This window comes from Castor canadensis, chromosome 3, assembly GCF_047511655.1.
Source record: "Castor canadensis chromosome 3, mCasCan1.hap1v2, whole genome shotgun sequence".
Taxonomy (NCBI): Eukaryota; Metazoa; Chordata; class Mammalia; order Rodentia; family Castoridae; genus Castor; species Castor canadensis.
In genome coordinates this window covers 41,942,490-41,967,961 of record NC_133388.1, presented here as the reverse complement: position 1 = coordinate 41,967,961, position 25,472 = coordinate 41,942,490, and the positions used below count along the sequence as shown (strand labels likewise).

At 42.9% G+C, this 25,472-nt stretch overlaps 1 protein-coding gene and 1 long non-coding RNA gene across 12 annotated transcripts in view; one reads left to right on the top strand and one right to left on the bottom strand.

Annotated features, from left to right (window-relative positions):
* Positions 1-6,954: 6,954 nt before the first annotated feature.
* Positions 6,955-9,056, bottom strand: LOC141421558 (uncharacterized). The gene is made up of 2 exons (XR_012446142.1): positions 8,429-9,056; positions 6,955-7,206 (listed from the first exon to the last, which is right to left on the bottom strand). It is a non-coding gene; the product is annotated as an uncharacterized lncRNA (long non-coding RNA).
* Positions 9,057-9,105: 49 nt separating this feature from the next.
* The window catches only part of Syne2 (spectrin repeat containing nuclear envelope protein 2), a 300,742-nt gene continuing 284,375 nt past the window's right edge, over positions 9,106-25,472 (top strand). For 9 of the 11 annotated variants that reach the window (XM_074067818.1, XM_074067817.1, XM_074067815.1 and 6 more), the window contains exon 1: positions 9,106-9,287. The gene's annotated coding sequence lies outside the window, so the exon portion shown is untranslated. Of the gene's footprint in view, positions 9,288-18,860; positions 18,961-25,472 lie in introns of those variants that run through there. The other 2 variants (XM_074067810.1, XM_074067811.1) reach the window with 2 other exon arrangements.

Here is a 25,472-nt window from a genome sequence, read left to right as displayed (position 1 = left end):
TGCTTTTTGTGGAGACGGCTCCCTGGATAAACTCTTCGTGGGGTAATGTGTAGTTTTACTAGATATGTCACCAGGTTTTTCTCCATGCGGGCTGAGCCACTTTGTACTCTCTGCAACAATGTATGAGAACATTCTTCCGTAGAACCACCTGAACAGGGCACACTGTCAAACTATTAAATCAATTTTTGCCAAATGAATAGGCATTAACTATTTCAGTTTAGTTTTAATTCAGATTTCTCTTACAAAGTTGAATGTCTTGTACATCTTTTTTTTTGTGTGTGTGTATGAATTGTCTGTTCATGTCTTTTGCCTGTTTTTCTGTTGGAGTTTACTAGTCCTCACTTTTAAATATAACTTAGTTGTCATATAAGTAGCAATACTTCCTCTCAGTTTGTCATTTATGTTTTGACTCTGGGTATGCTGATTTTGCCAAGCAGCAATAAATATTTTGTGTAGTTGATCGCTGTAATTTTTAAAAACTGTATCTAGATCTTGAGCGTGGTTCAGAAGGCCCTCCCTAAACCCAGGTTTCTGGGGAATATATCATATGTCCTCTGCGTGTGTGATTATGCATTTTACACTTAGATCTGATCCATGTGAGTATGTTCTGGTCTGCATCTAGTTCTATCCAGTTGCATCTTTTTCTATTGTCAGTTCGGTTGGGCCGATACCACTAATTAAAAGGTACATCTTTTCCCAGTGATTTAAGATCCAACTTGATCATATATGCTTGGATCTGTTTCTGAACTTTACATTCTGGTTTACTGAATGGTCTCACATATTTTGTTTTGTTGTCTTTGGTGGCACTGGGATTTGAACTCAGGGTCCCATGCTTGCTAAGCAGGCACTCTACCACTTGAGCCATTCTGCCAGCACTTTGATTTGTGTCTTCATTCACCAACCCCGCACTTGGAGGTAGAGGTTTTTAGTATATACAGTGTAAGAGCAATAACAGGAGGCTAGGCCCACTTACTTCCCTGGTGTCTCCTAGTTACTCTTTCATTTTCTTCCTCCCCATTGAAATTAGAATCAACTTACTTAACTCCAGGAAAAAAAACTCATCTTAGTATCATTATGGAATTGCCTTACATTCATATATTCATTTTTAGGACAACTGACATTTGATTTTATTTGCCTTATCCAAGAACAAGGGATCCTTTTTATTTGTTCATCTAAATTTGCATATTTTTTGTTAAGTTCACTTTAAAGGATTTTTTGTTGTTGTTGTTGCTCTTGTAAGTAGGGTTTACTTTTACATTAAGTCTTCTATTTCATTGCTGGATATATATGAAGGATTTTTTTTAATGCTCATTTAAAATCTGGCTACATTATCAAATTGTTTAATAGTTTTAACATTGGTTCCCTTGTGTTTTCTAGATATATTCTTATAATATCAGAAAATGTAATTTCAGCTTTTTTTTTAAACAGATTTTGTGACTTTCATTTGTTTTGCTTGGCTAATCATCACCAAAACAATAAATTATAGTGGAGTTAGTGAGCAGCCTTGCCTTGTTCCGGGCCTGAAGAAGAGTGTCTCTAATGCTCCCCAGTGACAAAAGTAGTGAAATATATTTTATGTTAAGGATGGATATGTTAATTTCTATTATATTGGATATTTTTAAAAAGGAGAACTATATCTCAAATTGTGTCAAAAGCCTTTTCAGCAGTTGTGAAAATAAACTTATTTTCCCATTTTTGTCTATTAATATGGTAAATTATATTGTTTTCTTTTTTTTTTTTGGGTGGTACTGGGGTTTAGAACTCATTGCATTTACAAAGTAGGCACTCTACTGCTTGAGTCACACCACTAGTCCATTTTGCTCTGGTTATTTTGGAGATGGGGTCTTGAGAACTATTTGCCTGGGCTGGAACTTGGATACTCCCAATCTCAGCTTCCCAGGTACCTAGGATTACAGGTGTGAGCTATCTTTACTCAGCTTCTTAGTAGTTTCTTAATATTGAGCCATCCTTATAGTCTTAGAGTAAATACATCTCTTGGTCATTGAGTATATTTATTTTTTTGAGATAGTGTTTTGCTATATTGCCTAGTCTGGGCTGAAGCAATCCTTCTGTTTCAGCCTCCCAAGTAACTGGGACTGTATGTACCCATGACTGCCCTCAGCTACTTACAAAAATCTTTTTAGTAGACTTTATTTATTTTGAGCAGTTTTAGATTCACAGCAAAATTGTGTTGAAAGTATAGAGAATTCCATATATCTTTTGCCCCCTCTTCCCGCAGTCTCTCCACGGTCAATATCCTAACAGAGGGGCATTTGTGCATGCGGTGAACCTGCAGTGAGATATCATCACACAGTCTATGGTTTTGGCCGCCCACCCCCCCCTTTTTTTTGTGGTGCTAGAGAACAAACTCATGAAAGTTTACTCTTTTCATTATGTATTCTATGGATGCTGACAAAGGTATGTGCAGTCACCATTAAAGGATCATGCAAAAACGGTTTCTCTGCCCTAAAAATCCTTCCGCTCCAACCATTTATCACTCCCTTCCCCCAGCTCTGGCAGCCTTGTTACTGTCTCCATGTAGCTGGAGTCACATGGTATGTGACCTGTTCATATTGGCTTCTCTCAGCAATGTGCATTCAAGTTTCCTCCATGTCTTTTTAAATGCCCATTATTTATCACTGATACATAAAAACACAGAAGTTGTACATATTAATGAGGTCATGGAATGTTCAATTCATGCATACAATATGCACTACCTAAAGATTTTAAAAGGTTAAATCTTTTTTTGGAGGAGGATAACTTAGTGCTCCTTCTTCAACCTTCCCCTCCATGTTTTTACATGGCTGGATAATTCATTCCTTTTCTTTCTTTCTTATTATTTTTTTTTTAATATGGTCTTACTAAGTAGCCCAGAATGGCCTCCAGCTTGAGATCCTCTTACCTCAGCCTCCACAGCTGGCACTCATTTCTTTTGTCAGAGTAATATTGGCATCTCATTTGCTATCAAGTTTGGGTAATGATGAATAAAGCTACTCTAAACAGTCACATATACATTTTTGCACAGATGTAAATTTTCAGGTCATTTGGGTAAATTTCAAGCAGCCAGACTTTTTTTTTTTTTTTGGCAGCACTGTGAATTTCAGAGCTTAGCCTAGCAAGCCAAATCCTCTGCCTTAGACCTGTATTCTCCTACCTATATATGCCTCCTGAGTAACTTGAACTAGCATAAAAGTTTTGTTTTGTTTTTTTGCAGCAATGGAGTTTGAATTCAGGGCTTCCCACTTGCTAGGCAGACACTCTACCACTTGAGCCACTTTGCCAGTCTTTTTTTGTGATGGTTTTTTTTTTTTTTTTTTGATAAAGGGTCTCTAGAACTATTTGCTCAGGTTGGTTTGAATTGAGATCTTCCTAATCTTTGCTTCCTGAGTAGCTAGGATTACAGGTGTGAGCTATGGGCGCCCAGCTAACATAAAGTATTTTTTAAAATGTACTTTTGGATTCTCCTGCTAGCTTGTGGCTTAGAATTTTTATATCCATCTTCAGAAGTGAGGGTACTTCATAGATTTTTTGTGCGTGAATCTGTCATATTTTGAAATCAATGATAGTCTGGATTCATTAAAAAAAAACTTGGCAGGTTTCTTCTTCTGAAATGTCGCCTTAAAGTATCAGATCTTTAGGGATTTAGAAGCATTTCCTTGTGAAACCGTCCAGGGATGGTACTGTTTTGTGCAGTAATTCTTTGATATCTTTATTTCTTCCAGTGAATCAGGTTGTCTAGGGTTCCAGTTTCTACTGGGATTAGTTGTAGCACATTGCAATAGCTATGAAATGTAGGCGTTCAAATGTACTTTCCTAACACTGTGCAATGTCTGCTTTGATGGCTATACCCGTTATCATTTCTGATTTTCATTATTGATGCTTTCCTCCTCTTTTTCTGCATGAGGTTAGTTTGTGGTCATCATTAATTTTCTTCGAAGAATTCCCATGTTGATTTATTTTTCTTTTGTATTTCATGTCAATTTCTGCTTGTCATTATTTTCTCTCTTTGGCTTTTCTTTGATTTACTTTGCTTTAGGTTTTTAAATGAGAAATGTAAGTCATTTTTGGTGATTCTCATTAAAAATTTTTATTGGACAAATAATGGTTATATTTATTCTTGGAGTATAGTGTGATATTTTGACACATGTCTACAATACCCAGTGATCAAATCAAGGCAATTAGTATACCCATCACCTCAAGCATTTATATTTTTCTTGCTTTCTATAGTGCGGGTGACCAAACCCAAGGCCATGAGCACAGCAGGGGAGTGCTACAATCTCAGGCATTTTGGTGTTGTTTTCTTGGCTTTTTTTCTTTTTAGTGGAAGTGGGGTTTGAACTCAGGGCCTCACTCTTGCTAGGCAGGTGCCCCTACCACTTGAGCCACTCCACAAGCCCTTTTGTCTCTCTCTCTCTCTCTCTCTCTCTCCCTTTCCCCTCGCCCCTCTCTGTTGGATAGTTTTAAGATAGGGTCTCACTTTTTGCCCAGGCTGGCCTTAAAGCCTGATCCTGGAGACAGAGGTTTCCTAGAGGAGACAGCCACCAGCGCTAGGCTCATTTTTTCCTAATCACTGATTTGATTTTTACAAACAGATATGTAGTGTTTCCATTGTCATTATTTTAAAGAAATTATCCAAGTTTGATTTTCCATTTTACTCAGCAGTTCTCTGAAAGTGCACTTTAAAGTTTCTAGGTGGAGTTGCTGAGTGTAATGGGGCATGTGTATACACCCAGCTACTCAGGAAGCATAGATAGGAGGATCAAGTTCCCAGGCAAAAAGCATGAGACGCTACCTGAAAAATAAGTAAAGCAGAAAGAAGCAAGGCACATGACTCAAATGGTGAGTGCTTGATGCCCTGAGTTCAAACCCAGTACCATTAAAAAAAATTCTATGTGGAAAGAACTGTTTTTTTTATTGTATTAATACCTAGTTTGCTATATTATTTAATTAAAATGCTATTTACTTTATTCTACTATTGAGTGTTTTTGTTTGTTTGCATGTTTTGTTTTTTTGAGACAGGGTCTCCCTATGTAGCCTATGTTGGTCTAGAACTTCCCAATCTCCTGCCTCAGCCTCCCAAGTGCTAGGATTATAGGTGTGTGCCACCCTCTTGTTTTTTTTTTTTTTTTGAGACAGTGACATAGAAAGCTATGTCACTCAGGCTGGCCTCAAACTCACTAGTCAAGGTTGGTTTTGAACTCATGATTCTTCTGTCTCAGCCTCCAGGGTGGTGGGATTACAGGTGTCTGCCAACACACTCTAGTTTACTTTTATTTTTTTGCCAAGCTGGAGTGAGCCCAAGGCCTCATGTATGGTGGGCAAGCACTCTATTCTAGAGCTATACCCCATCCCTAATTTTTATTCCTTTTTATTGCAAACTGAGCAGTGTGATGACTTCATTGCTTCTTATTTGAGAATAAAACAAACAAGATATACAATGAAATCTCTTTCAATGATGCTTTTATTTCTACTAAAAGTTTGCCTAGCCAGACACTGGTGGCTCACACCTGTAATCCTAGCTAATCAGTAGGATCGTGGCTCAAAGCCAGCCTGGGCAAGTAGTTTGCTAGAGTCTATCTTGAAAGACCCTTAACAAAAAAATGCTGGTGGGGTGGCTCAAGGTGTAGGCCCTGAGTTCAAACTCAAGCATTGCAAAAAAAAAAAAAAAATCTTGCCTAGGTTCTAATTCAGCGACTTTTATTGGTTTTATGTTATTAGGCAAATATTTTACTCTAAGAATTTAGTCTTTGGTATAAGACTGAAGTTAGTTGTAGAATTTGTTTAAAATCCAAAACTTTAATTCACTAATTCAATACAAGTGCTTTTGCAAAAATAGCTTTGTCTCATCACCATCACTGTCTAAACGCATCACAGCAATGACATCTGCTTTTGGTGTATCTCGCTGCTTGCTCTGTGCTTAACACTTTACATATATGACGTCATCGAATCATGGGAAGTTCTTTTTAAAGTCTCTTCGAACTCCAGAATGTTGGTCTCAGATTCCTCTTGGCAGTGCACACAGCGTTCTCCTCTTATCAGGACAATGCTTCCAGCCACTGGGCAAGGGAGCAATTAGCCAAGGTTTATTTCTGTTGGTTTCCAGGGCTAGCAGGAAGCAAGACCGGCCTGAGATAAGGATTCAGGCCTTTGTGGGGTGGGATTGGACTTCAGGACAAAGAAGAATGGGACTGTTTTCCTGGTCAGCTATTTTCATAGCAGGCTGTACAAGTGCTCCCAAAATGGTACACAACACTGTAGCAAAAGATCGTTCTGTGAGGTAGGCAGACATGGCACCCTGACCTTTGGGCGTGTTAAGCTAAGCCAATGGCCTTTTGTCTTTAGTAGGAATATTGTTAATAACATAGGGGCAAGTGATAAAATGCCTTAACCTGCCTCAGATTAATGAATGTCACATCTGTTTGTTCAGATGAAGATACTTCGTGTTGATTTTAGAATCATGGGTCCCCTCCCGCCAGTCAGGTAATACTATTCTCTCCTACTGTGATCAGGGTCCATAAATACATGATACCAGTGTTTATTCCCTTCTGTGTCCACGGCAGAGAATCAGTCTCTAATCCTTGCCAAACCTAGTTGTAGCCACACAATCATCAATATGGCATCCATCAAAAGATAAGACTGGAAATAGCTCCTTGGATAAAATCTATTGCCATTCTTCTTCAGGCACTGTTTTTGTTTGTTTGTTTTGTTTTGAGACAATGTCTCCTTTTTATAGCCCAGGCTGACCTCGAACTCATGGTTCTTCTGCCTCAGCTTCAGAGTGCTGAGACTATAGGCATGAATACTATGCCTATTTGGCTTTTTTTTTTTTTGGCCTTCTGGATGCAAAGATAAAGACATGCAAATCATAGTGTACTGTGAGATGTAGGAATGTACACAACTCTCCTTGAGTGTAACCTGTGCTGGGAGGGAAAGGAATTGCCACTGAATTTAAAGACTGGTGAATTTCATTCCTTTAATGGCAGGAGGGGGCTGGACTCACTGGGTTCCTCAGAGCACTGTCTTTGTCAGTGACTCTTGGTTCATCTGTTGCTCAGTACAGTGTGCAAGGACAAGTGGACAGTCTATTAGGGTAGTTCTCACCTGGAGCCACAAATCACAGGTGCGCTTTCACTTTCATGAACTTGCAAAACTTGCTTACCACCCTGGAGTCTCTCAGGTGGACTGTTGAGCCCAATGGACCATTTCCTGTGAATACAAAGACTTGATGTAAATCAAAGCTAAGATAGGTCATATGACATCATGCTGCATTATCTTACTATGTCTGGGTTTTGGCACATGGGAGAATGTAGGCACACCCAGGTTCATGGTAACACTTTCCCAGACACATCAGAGTGTGAGCCATCTGTTTACACGCTCAGTGCTGTGCATCAAAAGAACTAGGTGTGTCTCTGTTTGGCTTAGCATTACATATTAATTTTTCCTTCAAACTATAGAGGGTCTGTTTCAGGGCTCTTGCTACTAGTCCTATTTGCATATTTTAAACTAGGCATTAATTTAATATCCAGACTGGCATGCCTGGGAGAACCCACAAGTAATTAGGTAATTCAGTGGAGGTGTCTGAAAACATTTTGGGACATACCTCGTGACTCTCAAGTGAGCAAGACACAACATGGAACAAAATCTTTGCACTGAGGGCTTGTAGCAGGGATGCTAGAGGGGAGCAATAATTAGGAGATCATTTGGGACATTCTCTCCAGAGGCTGTTGCTGTGAGGATTTGTGGCATTTACTTGAAAGAAAGCAGCAGACCCAGGTCTGTTCATGGAATGGACATGAATAAAATGCGTAGAAGAGAGGACGATACAAAGCTCTGTAGAGAGCACTGTAAACCCCAGAGCCCAACTTCTCCCTGAAACTGACTCTGATGCCCTGTGCTAGCAGGCAAAGTGGTCCTGTGAAGATGCCCAGGACCTAAAGAATCTTCTAGCTTCATAGACCAGTGTTGTGACCCAAGCCATTACGAATAGATGATGCAAACATAGGTACTCCAGGAAGTGATACCTTCAGAGAGGGATGACCTAGGAACATACGAGTGACTTGTAGGTTGGTAATGCTGCTTTGTGAAGAAATGCACAATAAAATATGTATTTCAATACCTTACCCACCTCACCCTAGTACTCACAGGGTTTTAAAAAATAATTGTCCCAAATTGTGGCTACAATTTACAAGTAATTTTCCCATTAGCATGAATGCCTTGTCAAATTTCTAACTCTTGTTCCTTAACCATTTAGTTTGGGCCATAAGCACCACGTGTACTAAGCAATCCAGGCAAGATTCTGCAGCCCCACACATTTATGAAGTTAGATCTTTTAAAAGTTAAATTTGATGGTGATAGAAAATGCTTTAAAGTCACTCCTTGTTTGGGTAGTAATAGTGAGGTGATGCCTTTTATGTAGGAGTTCAAGTACCTTAATAATACTGGAATAGCAGCAAGAGGTGAGTGGGAGTCCTGACATCATCCTGGGCCTAGGGGGATTGAGTCTTTTGCTGGAAAACCCAGCTGGCAGCCGCAGGACGTATTCCCAAGGATCCAGTTTTCGACTCGCACAACCTGTGGCGGTATCATTCCACAGAGGCAGCGCCCTACTCCCCCGCATCCAGGAGGGGGACGAGCACAATACTGTGCATTGTTAACAATCCGTTCCTCATCTTTCCAAACGACCTTGAGGTCTGGGCCGCTACAAGACGCTGTAGAAAACCCTGCTCCAGATTTTTAAAAGTCATTTAATCAGAAGTCTTCGTTTTGCAAAGGGTCCACCGGGTTAAGTGACTCGATCAAGGTCCGGTAGCTCATTTGCTCAGCTGCGCTTTCTCCCACGAATGCTTCTGAAATAGGCCAGAGAAGTGTCTGGGACAGTTGGTGACCCCTTCCTTCCCAAGTCTCAGGCACGCAAAGGGTGGTTAACCGCATTCCGAGTTAGCAAGCCCCTCCCGCCACCTGCGATGTTCCGGAAGGCGGAAAGAAAGTTGGGGTGTCCGTGCTGCTGCAAGGCGCGGTACTGCCCCGCCTCCCGCGCGGGCGGGCGCGCCCCACACTGGCCGGGAGCGGCGAGCGCGGGACGCAGCGGGCGGGGAGGGCGCGGGGCGGGGTTTGCAGCTTCCGAGCGCCGAGGAGCGGAGCGCTCGGCTGCGCCCTGAGCCCTCGGCTGCGCGGCAAAGCCCAGTGGAGACCCAGCGGGAGGCGCGATCGGGGGAGTGCGGCAGACGGGGCGCCGACCTGGGGCGGCCCCGGCCCGCACCCTCGCCCCTCGGCCGGGCGGACAGCGGGTGAGCGAGGCCGCGGGGCCCCAGCGCCCCGGTGCGCCCCACAGGGAGCGGGCGGGAGGGGATGGGGCCGGGTGAGGAGGGGAAGGTCCTCGAACAGGGGCGGGGGTGGTGTGGGGGGACAGGAGCCGACCCGATGTCGGGGTCCGAGCCCAGCACGGGAAACTTTGTCCGCGGAGGGAGCGCGGGGTGCGTGGAGGGCGCTGCAAACTTGTCAGCGGGCGGGGCGCTCGGAGAATCCGAGCCAGCGCCAGCGGGTGGCGTTTGTCTCCGCGGCTTCTTTGTGTCACCTCCGGGCCCTAGCTCGCGGGTCCGCCCGGCTCGGGAAGGGGCAGCGCGGGGGTTTTTGGGGGGGTTCGGTCCGGGTCCCCCGATCGCCCCCGCCCGGGCCCAGGCCCCAGCGCGCGAGGTCGGCTGATTGTTTTCCTCCCTCGCGTCACGCCTGGGCGGGAAAGATTTTGAACGCCGCGTGAGCTGCGGCGCTAGGTCGCCCCGGGGACCGGGAACCTGCAGGTCGGGCGCACGGGGACCCGCGGGCCCTCCGGGAACCGCGTCCCGGCGGGGGAGGTGGGGGCGCTCGGACTGCGGGATCGTAAGTCCCTTTGGATTGCGTGGGTCTTTGTTGTCGGTCTGACGGCAGCACCCCGTCCTCCGGAGCTTATTTTCCTTCTGGTCCAAAAAGGCGCGCGCGGGGGGCGTGGGTCCGGGTGGAGTCCGCGCTGCTGCGGACCACCTGGGCCGCTGTATTAGATGGGGTCACGAGTCCATGTACACCTGCCTTTGTGGACGCCTGCGATTTCCCAAAGTTATTATTTTCCTCCCCTAGTGGAAGGGAGTGTCTGAGCTGGGTGCCAGCAGGCACGGTTGTACCAACACCTGCAAGTGAGAGCCAAGCCGGAGGTGCTTTCTAGTCGCCCATCATTGTGTGTGTGTTGCTCTTTTTTCATTTTTAAAGTTTGATTTGAAGCAACTTTCAATCGGCTTTTCCAAAAGTTTCCATAGCCCTGAAGGCCTGGTTGCCAAATATTATGTGGCTGTACTGGGGTAAGTTACATCGCTTTTGAACACACCTGGCCCCCTCACCACCCAGGTACCCTAAATGTCATCAGGCCAGTGTTCAGTTTTTATGGGATAGAATTTTTGATGTGTTTACATACTTGAATGGATGACTGCGTTTCTAGTTTTCTTTCTGGAAAACCACTGAGACTCCCAGGAGCTTCTCCTGAGATAATTACTATATGGCCTCAGCCCCGCCAGCTCCTTCTCCCCCACCAGCCCCTGGTCCCCGGTCCCCAGGGGGCGTGGGAACAGGTGTAATCCTCATTAAGTTTTCGTGGTAAAACTCTGGAGATATCAAAATGAGTAAAAAGTGGAAATGTTTAGGTCCACTCGGAGTTCAGGAGTTTGTATGTGAATAAAAAACATTCAAGATCAAACCAACTTGAATCAGCTGGTCTTGTACAGTAAGACATTAAGATTTTTTAAAAATCGTGTGTGAGGGCTTGAGGCGTGGTAGAGTACCTGTCTAGCAAAGCGTGAGGACCTGAGTAAATTGCAGTACTACAAAAAAAAAAAAAATCATGAGAATAGGTTTACCCAATTAGACATTTTATTAGCGTTTCGGTGGGTTAGTGGTTGTGTGCCAGGGACTGCAGTGTGTTTAAAGGACTGAGTCACAGTGGGTTCATTCTGGGTAGTGCTCTCAGTACCATAAGGTGAGAGGTTAGCTATGTGTCAGTGGCTCATGCCTGTAATCTTAGCTACTCAAGAGGCCGAGATCAGGAGGATCATGGTTGGAAGCCAGCCCTGGCAAATAGTTCATGAGACCCTATCTTGAAAAAAAATCCATCATAAAAAAAGGGCTGGTGTAGACGCTTAGTTCAAGCCCCAGTAGTGCAAAAAAAAAAAAAAAAGAGTGCGAGTTAATGGAAAATTCAAAAACCAAATCATCCCCTTTAATAAATGAGGGAGGATGAAAAGCAATCCTACTCATTTGTCATTATTCAGTTGTCACTATTCATCATATTGTTTTAAATAGAGATGAACTCTCCTGTCATATGCAGCCACTGTGCTGGACTTGGGGGGAGGGGAGGATGCAAATAATCCTGGCTGCCAGTCACAGAATGCTGATTTTGTAGCAGTGAGTCTTTTATGCAGATACCTTGTTTATTGAGTGTCTACAGGTAACATGCTAGGTGCCAGGGTTTAACATGCAAAAGGCAGCTGTGGGTTCCTTCCCTTATCTAGTGGGGAAGACAGAAAATAAAATACATTATTAAATTAATCACAGGTTTTATTTTATTTTATTATTATTTTTTGCAATGGTGAGGATTGAATCTAGGGCTGCGTGCATGCTAGGCAAGTGCTCTGCCTTTGAGTTAAACTCCTAGTCCTTTTTGTTTTGGGACAGGTTCTCAAAAGTTGCCTAGGCTGATCTTGAACTTGGGATTCTCCTGCCTTAGCCTCCAGAGTAACTGGGATTACAGGTGCCCACCATCATATCCAGTTTAATCACAGATTTTAAAACATAAATCAGATTACATCCCTCTTTTCCCAATGGCATCACACTCCCTCTGAGTGGCACAGGGCTAACAGTCCCAGGCTGCCTTGTCCTGTTTTCCTGCTCCTCCATCCTGGTATCCTCCTCATCTTACCTCTGCTCCCCTCCTTACCCAGCTGCAGCCAAAGAAGCTTTCTTGTTTGAAGGTCATTGGACTTAGCCATGCTCTGCCTGGAACGTCCCCCACCTTAGCTCCTCCATCTGACCCCCTTTGCTTTGCTCCATGTTATGGTCTCTGTGAGCCTCCACTAACTCCAAGTTCAAAATCGCAATCACCCTAGCCACTCCCAGTCCTCCCTTCATAACTAACTTTTTAATTCCTGTCCCACATATTGTAGTTACTCATTTGTTTGTCATCTGTCCTCCTGTACTTGATGGTACATTCCATCACACTGCCATCAAAGCCATTTTAGTCACTGCTGCATCTTTAGAATGTGGAGCAGTGTCTGGCATACAGCAGTCCTCCATAACTGTTTGTAGAGCAGAAAGAAGGCCACAGTGGGATGCTGAGACAGGGTAACCAGAGGCCCTTGGGTTTCTAGTAACTCAGTGGAAGAGCATTTGCTGAGCACATGTGAGGCCCTGGGTTTGATCCTCAGGACTACAAAAACACAAAAATCTCCAAATAATAAGAAAAAACCCCAGATTTGCTTTCACCTGTACTAATGACCCATGTCAAATGTTCTGTTTTTTACTTAGAAATGATTATGTCTAGAATAGTATAAATAGTGTAAAATCACTGAAATTCTTCATAAAACTGCAGGTCTTGTTCTTTTTTGATTATTTTCTTAAATTGTCTATGCTTTTCTGTTCTGTGAAACCATCTCCGCTCTTGGTGCTTTTCTGTACCTTTTCCTTCTTCCTTACACAGTGATGGCTTTCTGGCTCTGTTGATTTGTCTGCAATTTTAGAATTTTACATGATTGGAATTGTACAGTATGTTGTTTTCTTTGCCTGACTCTTTTCACTTAATTTCTCTGAGATTCAGCCACATTATTGTGTGTGTCAATAGTTCAATCCTTTTCACTGCTGACTAGTTTTCCACTGTATCGCTATAATTGGTTCTTTTATCTACTCACCATAAACATTTGGATTATTTCTGTCTCTGGCTATTTAAAATAAAGCTGCCATGAGCATTGCGTATAGTGCTTGTGTGGATACCTGCTTTCATCTCCCCTGGCACAGATGTCCAGAGAATGGCTGGCTCATATGGTGGGCCTGTGTTTAACTTTTAAAGAAACAGCCATACTTTTCCAACATGGTTATATCATAGTCCACGAGAATCCTGGTTCTTCCATCCTCACTGGCACTTGGTGTGTCAGGCCTTTCACAGGCTTTTCCTCCACTAGTAGGCTCTTACGGTGGTTTGATCTGAATCTCTGATGACCAATGGCATCCTGCATCTTCTCATAGACTTAGCACCCACACTTCATAGTTAACATGCCCAACTTTCTGCAGGTTTTGTCTTGTGTTGAATGGTTTTGAGGGCACTTTGCTTGTTCAGGCTGCAAGGCCTTTATCACATAGCTACATGATTTCCAAATATTTACTTTCAGTTTTATCTGCGTATGTGTTGTCCTGCTATAAAAGAATACCACAGACTGAGAAATTTATAACGAACAGACGTGTAGGGACCTGCAGTGCTGTGTAAAGTTCAAGATTGTGGGACTGGCGTCTGAAGGTTGTGTCATCCTGTGGTAGAAAAGCAAAGAGGGTGAGAGCTGAGCTCACTACGCCAGCTTCAACCCATTCCTCACCAGTAATCACCTCTTAAAGAACCCCCTCTTAGTACCGTTACCATGGCAATTACACATCAACAGCTTTGGAGGGACCCTTCAAACCATAACAGTGTCTTTTCCTCCCTTCACAGATACTGTTCTTAATTTTGATGAAGTCCAACTTATTAATTTATTCTTTATGGACTGTGGTTTTGGAAGGGACATCTAAGAAATCTTTACCTAGCTCAAGGTCACAAAGATTTTCTCCAGTTTTTTTTTTTTTTTCCTGAAAGATCGATAGTTTTCGGCTCTTCCACTTTGAGTTAGTTTTTGCTTCTGGCCAAGTATGAGTGGACGTTCACTTCATCCTGCCAGGAAGATTTGGCAATTTCTGGAAACAAAGTTTGGAGACAATGTCCTGGCGGGGGTGGGGGGGAGGGACATTGGCTACCAGCATCTACTAGAGGTCAAGAATGATGGTAAACACCCATATCTCAAGAGACCCTCGATAGAGTCATTCAGCCGAGACGTGGGGTTTATCAACTTTATTGAGCTCAGTGAACCAGCCTTTGTTTATGTTGACATTCTGTAATGCTTCTCTTTTCTACTTAATGGATTTTCACTCTGCTTTCTGTTTTCCTTCTTCTAGTTTAATTTGCTCCTATTTTAGTGTCTTTAGATCATTGATTTGTTGCTTTTGTTTGTTTTTTGGCAGTACTGGGGTTTGAACTCAGGGCTTCACGCTTGCTAGGCGGGTACTCTGCCGCTTGAGCCATGCCTGTAGCCCTTTTTAGTCTGGTGATTTCTGTGTAGGCTCTTGCTTTTTGTGCAGGCCAGCCTGGACTGCAATCCTGTTTTACACTTGCCTGTTGATGACAGGCACCACCAGCTTTTTTCATTTCACATGGGGGGTCTTGCAAATTTTTGGTCTGGGCTGGCCTCGAACTTAAATCCTGATCTCACCCTCCCAAGTAGCTAGGATGTCAGGCATGAACCACTGGTGCCCAGCTCATTTGTGGTTTTTCTAGTACAGGTATTTAGTCAATTTATAATTTAATTTTATTGTTGGTAAACAGCATAGTTGGTTTGGCTCAAAGTCCTTTTCAGTGGCCCAGAATATCATTTATTTTGGTAACTGTTTCATCTGTGCTTGAAGAGAATTGCATTCCACCTGTATCACATGAAGGGAGCACCATCAACACGGCGTCACGATTCCTGCACATGGGAGTGTCAACTCTTTCCACTGTAAAGTTACTCTTTTCTCTCCCCACATGTAGTACTGTTTTAGAAGGAAGTCACTCTGCACTCACGCTGCAGGAGTGGGCTCCCCTCTGTGAAGGTACTGCTTTTGTATCCTGTGTGAAATCTTGGTCTTTTTGGTGTGTACTGAGATAGTTATGGTGATTAATGATTTGGTTAAGTCTAGATCTATGATTTTGTTGTTTTCTGTTTTTCGGATCTGCTCTTTGTATCTGTTTCCTCTTTTTCTGCCTTTGTTTGGATTAATTGAATTTTTTATGATTATATTTTATATCCTGTTTTTGGCTTATTAGCTCTCACTTTAGTATTATAATTAATTTGGTAATTATTTCAACACATCCGTTTACTTGCAAGTGACATTATACCACTTCTTGTGCAGTATGAAAATCAGGTAATAGGCTGCTGCCTAGCAAATCTGAGGCCCTGAGTTCAAAACCCAGTAACACACACCAAAAAAAAGATTGTTAAAATATTTCTTAGGTCAGCATGGTGGCTCACACGTGGAATCTGAGCTACTTGGGAGGTAGCGGCAGGAAGATCATGGGTTCAAAGCCGGGCTGAGCTACATGGTGAGTTCTGGGCTACATAGTGAGACTCTGTTTTTGAATAGTCAGTTATATCTTTTAAAAAGATCTAAATAAAAACCATATATTTACTCATGCAGTTATACTGCATATAACATGTTAAAATATATATGTTATACACACACACATATATATATTATTTTTATTTTTTTAAGTGTTTGAACTCAGACCCTTGAGCTTGCTAGAAAAGCACTGTACTACTTGAGACACACCCCCAGCTGTTTTTGCCTTAGTTTATTTTTCAGATAGGGTCTCTCACTTTTGCTAGCCTTGGACCTCGATCCTTTTCCTCCTGAGTAGCTGGGATTACAGATGTGCACCACCATACCTGGCCCACATTCTTTATTTTACCATTGTTAAATATTGTTGTCAATAAAACATTTATGTTTAGGTTATTGGATTCTTGCATATATTCTAGCTTGTAAGGTTAAAACAAAGTTTAAAGAAGAAATCAGAATATCAGTTCATTTTCTTAAACTAAACCCTTGGCATTGTCATAGAGCAGGGACAATTGATGGAATAGAAATGTATTTTTCAGATATGGTAATACGAGAAAGCAGAGCCCTGGGCTCGGAGTGGAGGGCTTGCAGACTGACAAGCCAGGCACACTGCTTCTTTTCTCTCTGGGAGTCACTGGGGGTGAGGGAGAGGGAATTTATCCACATTGACATTTTCAAGAGCCTGAGAAACTTCAAAGGCATTTCTCTCTCTTGACGTGTGTGAGTTGAAAAGCACTTGCTTCTTGCTCCTCAGTTCAGAGAGATACACATGACCAAAGTGAGCCTGAAACTTGTGCTGCCAGGTCTGTAGTTGGTGGAAAACTGCATCTGAGCTGTGGTCTGGGGTCCTGCTAGTCTGTGGTCCTGCTAGGCTCTGCCACCTACTTGTTGCTGCAGTCCTAGCTGGCTTTTGCTTTTCCTATAGGGACGGCCTGTGTTTGCTGTTGTCACCAGGGAGTGGCTCCTCTGTGTGGGTATGTAAATGCGCTCCTTTCCATTCATCCAACAAACCAGTTTGTTGTGTAGACGTTGGTTGGATCTAGGCTCTGGTTCTTGGATGAAAATCAATGTCGCTTGCGCTTAGCCAGCTGTGTGGTAGGAGGAAGGCCCACAGCGGAGGATCGTGCAAGCCTGTGAGGGAGCTGGTGGTCACTCACTACAGTGGAGAGGTGAACAGTGAGGGCTGTGCTTTGCAAAGTGTGGCCCAGGGCACTTACAGCACCAGCTGGTGGATAGACCAGCGATCTGTCCTTAACAAGCCTTCAGAGAGATTCTGCTGCAGGCTGGAGGGGTCAGGGTTCCTCTGAAATGTTTTCCCAAAGTCTGTGCGTGTGGTTTGGAAATGCATGCATCTCGTTGTACATGCACCAGTGGGCTAAGAAAGTGTTGTGGATGGGCTGGAGGAGTGGCTCAAGGTGAAGGCCCTGAGTTCAAGTCATAGTACCACAAAAAAAAGAAAAAAGTGTCATTGAAAACATGGATTGCACGCAGGGGAAGCACATTCAACATAATGACAGTTGCAGTTAGCACTGGAGTCGTAGCAGATTGGATTTTAAAAGTTTGTTATAAAGACTCTCAAATATGCTTAAAAGAGAGATAATAGTAAAATGAAGTGCCGTGTAGCCATTCCTCTGTGCCAATAGTGATCAAATCCTGCTGCTGTATTAGTTAGTTGTACAGAGCTGTGGCCAAAGGACCTGCGAGAACAACCTAAGGGAGGAAGCACTGATTTGGCTTCTGGTTTCAGAGGGGTCAGTCCATAGTCGCTTGGGCAGAGCATCATGGTGAAGGGAGAGGAGGGGTAGAATGAGAGAGAGACAGACAGACAGGGGCAGGAAAGGGCCAGGGAAAAGAGATCTCCAAGAATCTGCCCAGAGCCACCTACTTTCTTTGTCTAGGGCCTACCTCCTAAAAGTTTCCAGAATCTCCCAAAGTAATACTAACACATTAGCTTTTTGTGGGACACTTTTTGACAGCATTTGCCAGTTTGGTTTTTTCTATGCTTAGTGATCTCCCCATATCCTGGATTATTTCATATATCACCTCATGTCATCCATACATCATGATACATACATGAGATTTTAAGGTGCTACAGACAAATTTGAAACTGAATCACATGAATTATAGATAAATTTTGTCTAGAGCTCATTTACACAAGAGCTGGTTAAAAACCAAGCAATCAGTGTGGATCTGTATCCGTATATTATCACTTGTGTGACTTCATTAAAACTAAGTACACTTGGTACTGCAGTGACTACGTTATTAAGACACTTGACGTCCTCTCATCATCTCATTAGCAGGCTAAGCAGTGCACTTACAGGTAAAAGTCCAGAATAGTAAGAAAGACTACACCATGCCTTGTGAAAATGGAATTATTGTGCTTGAAGGGGAAATTTCAACCTGAAAAACAGATTTTTGGGTGGGGTAGGTATTAAGAAAGTTTTGTGGGTTTCTGGGTAGATTTTTACATGTAAATTAAGAATTCTCACTACTCATGTCAGCAATTATGTCGCCTCAAGGAAAGGAAAAGTGTATGGCCAGATGCACAATAATAATAAAAAAATAATTAAAAAAATAAAAAAATAATAAAAAAAATCCTTGTGCTGGGGGTGTAGCTCAGTGGTAGAGCCCTGGGCTAAGTCCCAAGCACCGCCCCATGCTCCCTGCGAAAACTCTACTCACATCTTCCTCAGGGTGGTACACACAGCCTTTCTTCAAGATCAGGGAAGCAGTGTTTTGCCAGAGGTCACTGTGAGGTGGCTATGTTGGAAGGAAGGGAGAGGGCAGGGCCACACGGCCAATGCTACCTGTGTCCTCGCACTTTGGCTCAGGAGGCAAGCGTGGGATCCACAGGAAGTGCTGATTTTCTCTCTTATGACCAAGACCTTCACGCTTAGATGTTTCTGGGCACTGGGTCATACCATAGAAGGTAGCTAATTTTCTTTGAAAAATGCTAATTACTCAGAAGAAATTTTTGTCAACTGTTAACTTCAGCAAAATAAATAGAGCTGTTCAAGACCCAAAACAAAATAAAGACTCCCCATAACTGAAATGGCTCTAAGGTATTGACACTGTGGTCCAAGTAGCCCACGTACAATGGCATGGTTTTATAGAATAACGTGAGGGAGAACTTTTAGTAAAAAATTTTGAGCTAGTGATTCAGAAAGGAAAACTATAAAAAAAGAAAGACTCTGATAAGTTGTTTATTAGAGTTAAACATGTTTTATTACTTACCTTTTTATGGTGGCAATGAAAACAGGTTACCAGAATGCTTTTGTTAAAATATCCTTTATAATCACTCACTCGATGACATTGAGTAAGAACTTTCCTCTTTGTTTGAAAGAAACCATGTCACCTTTGTAGTCTCTACTTTTTTTCTTTGTAGGAAGCCCCAACTCTGTGGGGTAATAATTAATTTTACAGTGTTTAGTTCAGGGCTGATTCTTTTCCCTTCTCACCTGGATGAAAAGAACATCCTGAAGGTTTAGAAGCAGAGGTTGGTGGTTATCTACAAAGACTGTGAGTGCCTTCCTCAGCCTTGGGGGTGAGTCCTCGGTGAGTCACGGGCTGTGTCACTGTTGCCTGTGTTTTCTTAGCAACTCCTGTTGGTTGCAGGTCTGAGCAGAGAAAGTATGTTTGGAAATGACCCAGTATTCTTTCAGGTCATGTGCGCCTGTAAACCTTATAAACTCACTGTTCATGTGTGTGCTACAACAATGCAGGGTGGGATGCTTTTCCTGTCCCTGTCTTCTGAATAATTTTTTCTTCTAACTTGTTATGTGGGGGAGTGGTGGGTGGCAGTCAGTGTAGGGAGAAAAACAAATGATTCTGGGACAATGTAGATCTTCCTGTATTGTGCCTAGATAAAATATAATTTGTTGGGGTCTTCAGCTAGAGTCACGGTCCCAGGTGCATAGCTGCTAGAGAGCAAGGGAATTTTAGACATGTCTGTGGTACAGTGAAGTGGTTGGATGCATGCTTCTGAAGTTGCCCTCACCTGGGTTTAAATCCTGACTTTGCTACATGATAGCTGTGTTACTTGGGACAACTTACATAACCTCTCTGAGTCAAAATGAAGTGAAAGTACGACCTACTTCATAGGAGTTTATGAGTAGTACTGAGATAGTACAGGTACTAGACAGGATAGTACCTACAGAAAACATGGCAATAAATGTTAGTTACTGTGTTCAAGGGTGTCATGCACACGGGCTGGGTGACAGCTGTTTAGGGGCAATTAGTCCCAAGATTGGTGGGACATCTAGGTGGCTGCTGGAAATTTGGTTCTGAGAGGAGAAAGCTGGCACTTATTATGCTCGCATGGTGTCTCAGGTTCTAAGCCAAGTACTTTCACAAATTATTAATTGGAAGCAGATAGTTTTATTTAACGAATTGAAGTTATTTATGGTGCTGGGGATCCATCCCAGGGGTTTGTACATGGTAGGCAAATGCTCTACCATTGAACTACGTGCCCAGCACCAAATAGCGCTTTTATAGATTTAAAAAAAAGAAAGAAAGAGGCCCAGATTGGCTTGACGTTAAAACATCGACCTTCTGTTTGTTTTTATTCTTAAGGTAGGGTCTCATTCCCAGGCTGACCTCAAACCTCTGGACTCAAGTGATCCTACAGCCTCTGCCTCCTGAGTAGCTGGGACTATAGGTGTGCACCACCATGGACTTTAATTTCAAAGCCTGTCTCCTTTTTGGTGTTGTTTTGTAGCTGGGACAATGGTGAACAGGGGATACTGAGGCATTGGGCAAGCTGCCCTCCATGCCTCCCTCAGTCTTGGTGTTCAGGCCCCACTCCAGATTCTTTGCTGTGGGGATGGACTCACTCTCTACCTGGGTGGATTCTCTTTGTTATCTGACGAGCGTCAGGGGAGTTTAATTCTTCACTTTATTTCTTAAATTCTAATAATCCTGTACTTTTAAAGCTGCCTGAAGGTCAGAGTGCTTTAAGATTTTTTTTTTTGTCTTCTGATGAAATGCAACATTCGGGTCGTGAGGCAGGGAGAGCGTTGCTGTTTTCTTTAATGATGTCCCTTTTATTAGATGATGAGGTGTGTGATCCTGAGGTCAGGCTCATGGGTGCAGATAAAAATTCAGTCTGGCAAGTTAAAGATTTGTCTTCCACCAAACACACACACACACACACACACACACACACACAAAGATTTGTCTTCCACCAAACACACACACACACACACACACACACACACACACACACACACACAAAGATTTGTCTTCCACCAAACACACACACACCCTGCCCCAAATCTCCTCCCTGGAGACCACCACTGTAGACAAACACTTGGGCAGTTTGAATTGGAGCTTTTTCCTTTTCACCTAGATGTTTGGAATCAGGGTTTATTACTGAGATTTCCTAAGTGTGGTTCTTGTTTTAGATGATGTGCCAGAAACATCGTCTTTCCATTTGGAGACCTGAGCTTGCTAAACCAGTTCTGTTGGTTAATTTATTACACAAGTTTACCACTTAACTGCAACAGTGGGCAAAGACATGTGTGTTTTCTTTCCTTTGTTCTTTTTCTTTGAAACAGGAGAAAGAGCAGAGAGGAGCTGGGAATAATATCTAACAGGCCCTTGGTGTCTGGATTAATCTGTTTACTTCTTTGTTGAAAGCTCAGGTGATAGATGCTGTCTGTGGTGGATTTCTTTACTGAATCATGGATAAGTGAGGAGCTTAGACATATGGTTCCCATTAGATGGGTTCTTAGTGTAGTGTTTAAGGACATGAATTTTGCTCTTGCTTTTTTTTTTTTTTTTGTGGCAGCAGTGGGGTTTGATCTCAGGGCCTGGTGCTTGCTTGGCATGCTCTCTGTCACTTGAGCCACATCCCCAGCCTGAGGACATGGTCTTTGGAGCCTGAAATATTTGGGTTCAAGTTAGTCTTGTTAGTAACTTGCTGTGTGGTTTTGGATGAATTATTTAACCTCTCTGTTTCCCTAAATGATAACATCTGTTTTTATAAACTTGCAAGGGTTATGTTGCTTTTAGAGTGTCTGGATGCAATTAAGTACTAAATAAATATTAACTATTCTTATTACTGTTTATGTTTATATCAAGTAGAGGACCTACAGTTTTGGTCCCCATAGTAAGGAGAGTTTGTGTGTTGCTGATACTCACTGTGATTGCACTGCAGTTGTCAACAGGAATGTACAAACATTGAGCCGCTTTTAAGGACAGACGCAAATCTCAAACTCTCTCCGGGTCAGTGAGCGCCTTGTCTTAGCAGCTGTACCGAAAGAGCCGCAGAGACTTTGAGTGCTAATAAGTGGCCTTGCTAATTCTCAGAGTGCTCCCAGCTTTCCGGTTTGCTTTGCTTCTTTCCGCACAGGAAGCCCTGCAGAGCTCACAGGCGTTTTTTGAGGTGCGATCTAATTTTCACCCTGGGAGGGAACTACTTTGTGGCGTTTCTTGTTGCAGGGTGTGTTCAGTGTGTTTGGGGGGCTGGGGCTGGGGTCAGGGCTATTTCCATGGGAGAAGGCTTTGAGAAGGGAAAAATATTCCTTAGAAACGTCAAATGCAGCTTGCAATTCATGAAAGGAAACCTTAAAACTTTTGTCATCATCGGCCTTGGAGATAAGGAGTCAGAAGGAATTAGTATTACAGGAACTTTTATCTTCTTAGGAAAGTGTGTGAATTCTAAATAGATTAGTGAGTCAGAGCTATACTAAAGAAACAGTCACCTGAGAAATAGAAATAGTTTAGATTTATTTTTATTAAGGCCAGATGAATTTCTGATGGAGTCACTGTGTACCTTCCAAGTAACAACACATAACTTAGCACACACACACACACACAGTGCCTTCTGTTCTTTCCCTGAGATGACCTCATATCAGATCTTAAAATGTGTCCACAGAACTGGCAAATGTGTGTCTCTAGGGAAAAGTGAGAGACAGCAGTTCTGGTTGTTTCTGGTCAGGTGAGAGGGGGTCTGTGGGGTTGCGTTTCAAAATGAAACAAGCCTGCCACTCTGGCTGGTCCCAGGGAATCCCGGGAAGGGAGGGTTACACGTGGGAGCATCGCTAGTTCACAGACCACCCACACCCCGACTGCCATGCCGTGGTGGCTTGACTCAACTACTTTTCAATGAAAGGACACCTGTTATAAAGAGTTCCATCGTGACTGCCACACTGGACAGGACAGCTAAAACATGATGGTTAGTTTTCTAGCTTTTTTCCCTCATGTACTTCCCACGTGGGTCACAGGGCTGAGACCTGCTGCTTAGATAAGCCTGGGTGTCACATGCTGAGTTAGAACCCCACTGATGAGCGCAGTTACACGGGGTCGATGGATCTCTGGAGGAGAGCTAAAGAAACTACCTCAAAAGGAGGGAAAGGAGCAATCATTTTGGGGAGATGTGAATTTAAAAAAAATTCCCACAAGTATTTCCTTACCGTTGTAGTATGGAACCCATTGCCTAATATGGTTAGCAGAATGTCATTTATTTATTTCCTTAGTTATTTCAGTCATAGCACTTTATTAAACTAAAATTTAGGTACCAGAATCTGTGGGATGCATATCGAGAGCTACCATGCTTCATTGAATGATTTAGAATTTGCAAGTTTGTTTTGTATACTGTGCAAATGCGGGTAAATTGTTAAAGTTGAACCAAAGGAAATAGTGAGGTGCTGTTTTCCTCTGAGAAGGGTCTTAAGAGTGTTCTATAAAATAGCTGTTGAGAAATTGATAAGCAGAATCATATCTAAGGTATGAACTATGCATTGTAACCCTGGGCTTGTTCTAGACAGTTTGTGCTCTTGAATATTGCTCATGTTAGTCTCAGTTTCTTCCCTCAGGACTGTCATTATAGAAAATAAACTGTAAGTACAACTAAATAAAAAGTCTCACTCTTGGGACAGTTAAGTTTGCCCCTTCTTTCCTGCCACTCAAAGCCTAGCCAGGCAGCTCTCAATGGCTTAGATGGTGACAAAGGTCAGAGCAGGGCATGGTGGGGTCCATCACCACTCCTGAGGCACCTTGCAAGTGTGCGAGCACTGCCCACGGTGGGTCAGAGGCCTCGCCTGGGTAGGATTTATATGGCGTGCACAATTCATTTTGTCTGTGATTTCTAAGTAGTTGGTTTTCATAGTTTTGGAAACTTTTACTTAATAAACTCTTAACATATGTGTCAGCCACATACCCCTGTCATGGCTGTGCCAACAAGGGCCTGCAGTATACCCTTGTACCCTGATGACACCGAGCTACTGTGCATCTGGAATTGCCTGAGTGTCTACTTGTCTGCGACTGTGGAGCTGAACATAGTGCTTTATTTAAAAATTGGTATGACAGAGCCTTAAATTCCTTCCCTTTCCTTCCCATCCCTTCCACCAGGTCTTACTATGTAGCCTGGGCTGTCCTCAGCATCCTCCTGTCTTAGCCTCCCAAGTAGCTGGGATTGCAGACATGTGCCACCATGCCTGGCTTTTAAAATTCTTGATGGTAAAAGTTGATTTAACATCCTCATATTTACAGTCATATTTACATAGCGGTGTCCTGACACGTTCTAAAATGGAGAGGAAAGCTTTTATAGGAAAGTATTGAACTCCCATGTTTTTCTTCCATCACACAGCATGGGAATTTTGGCCCCGAATTCTCTCACTGAGCTCCGGATGGATCACAGCACAGAAGGGAAGTGGTCAGTGGCTCAGCTCCTACATAATCACGCTCACCTGGGTTGTTTGGCTCGTTCCTGGCTTTGACCTGACTTGCCAGGCACACGGAGCACTGTTTGCTCTTGGGCTGCGACTTGGGTTTGTTTTCTGCAGTTATCGTTTTCAAGAACCTGCACCCCAGGATTAGGACAGTGAAGCTGCCCTTGGCCTGGAAAATGGAATCCTGCCCTTTGTTCTGCTGTCCTGGCTCTCTGCTTCCTTTTGCACTTTTCTGTATCTTTCTGGGTTTTATTTATTTATTTATTTATTTATTTATTTATTTATTTGGGTGGTTCTGGGGTCTCACTTTTTTTAACCTTCCCCAAGCTGGCCTTGGACCCTGAACCTCATTTCCAAATCCCGGGTAGCTAGGATTACAGGTGTGAGCCAGAGGCTGGGTACCTTTCTTAGAGATGTCTGTAATAGGCAGCCATCCTCCAAAGAGCCCAACATTGTATTCATGGCATAGGCAGGGAAATCTCTGTATGAGACCAGCCCCAGACAAAACTCAAGATCCTATCCAGAAAATCATAGAGCAAAAAAGGGGCTGGAGAAGTGGAGATGTGACTCCTGTAGTGGAGAGCTGTGTATCAAGTTCGAGGCCCTGAATCCAAACCACAGTGTTATAAAAAAAAAAAGGTATTTATTTTTAGAGGCAGAAAATATTTTGAGTCTATTTGTAATAACTGCTTTTTTTTTTTTAAAGAAACAAAAACTAGTGGACTTTATAAGTGGGTAATCTCAAAAGGGAAAACAAAAAAGATTTCTTAGTATCTAAACATTTTGAAACAAGCTGCATTTCTTTTTTTGGCTTTTTGTAATTGCTTAGTCAAAGTTCATGTAACTCCAGTCATTCTGAAACTCTGCTTTTCCTTGTGTTTGTTGCCATATAACTTGATTTAATGATGTAGAAGAAAGAGCATCAAAGGACAAAAGATATTTAAGGAAATTTTGTTGGTATCCAGAGCCTGGTGTTGACACGGGGAGCAGAGGTCTCACAGGTGGGGTCATCCAGATTAGTTTTATCTTCTTCTTGATCACATGCATAAAAAGAGCCTTGCTTAGTGTTTGACTTTTAGAAAATACTCATTTCACTTTGCGGGTATTTATCAGCCCCAGGTTTTATAATGGTGTAGCATATTACGGAGATAGAAACCAAAGACCAGGGCTGGGGTGGAGCTCAGTGGTAGAGCACTTGCCAGGGTTTGATCCCCAGCATGGCAAAAACAAAACAACAAAGAAACAGCTCCTCCCCCCCACCACAACCAACAACAAAATCAAAACAATGAAAAAAATCAAACCACCCAAACCGAAAGACCACGGCTAATGGAACCTTCCTTCTTTTCCCGTGGAGTCTTTGTGACAGTCATCATCCACAAAGCCATTTACAGACAG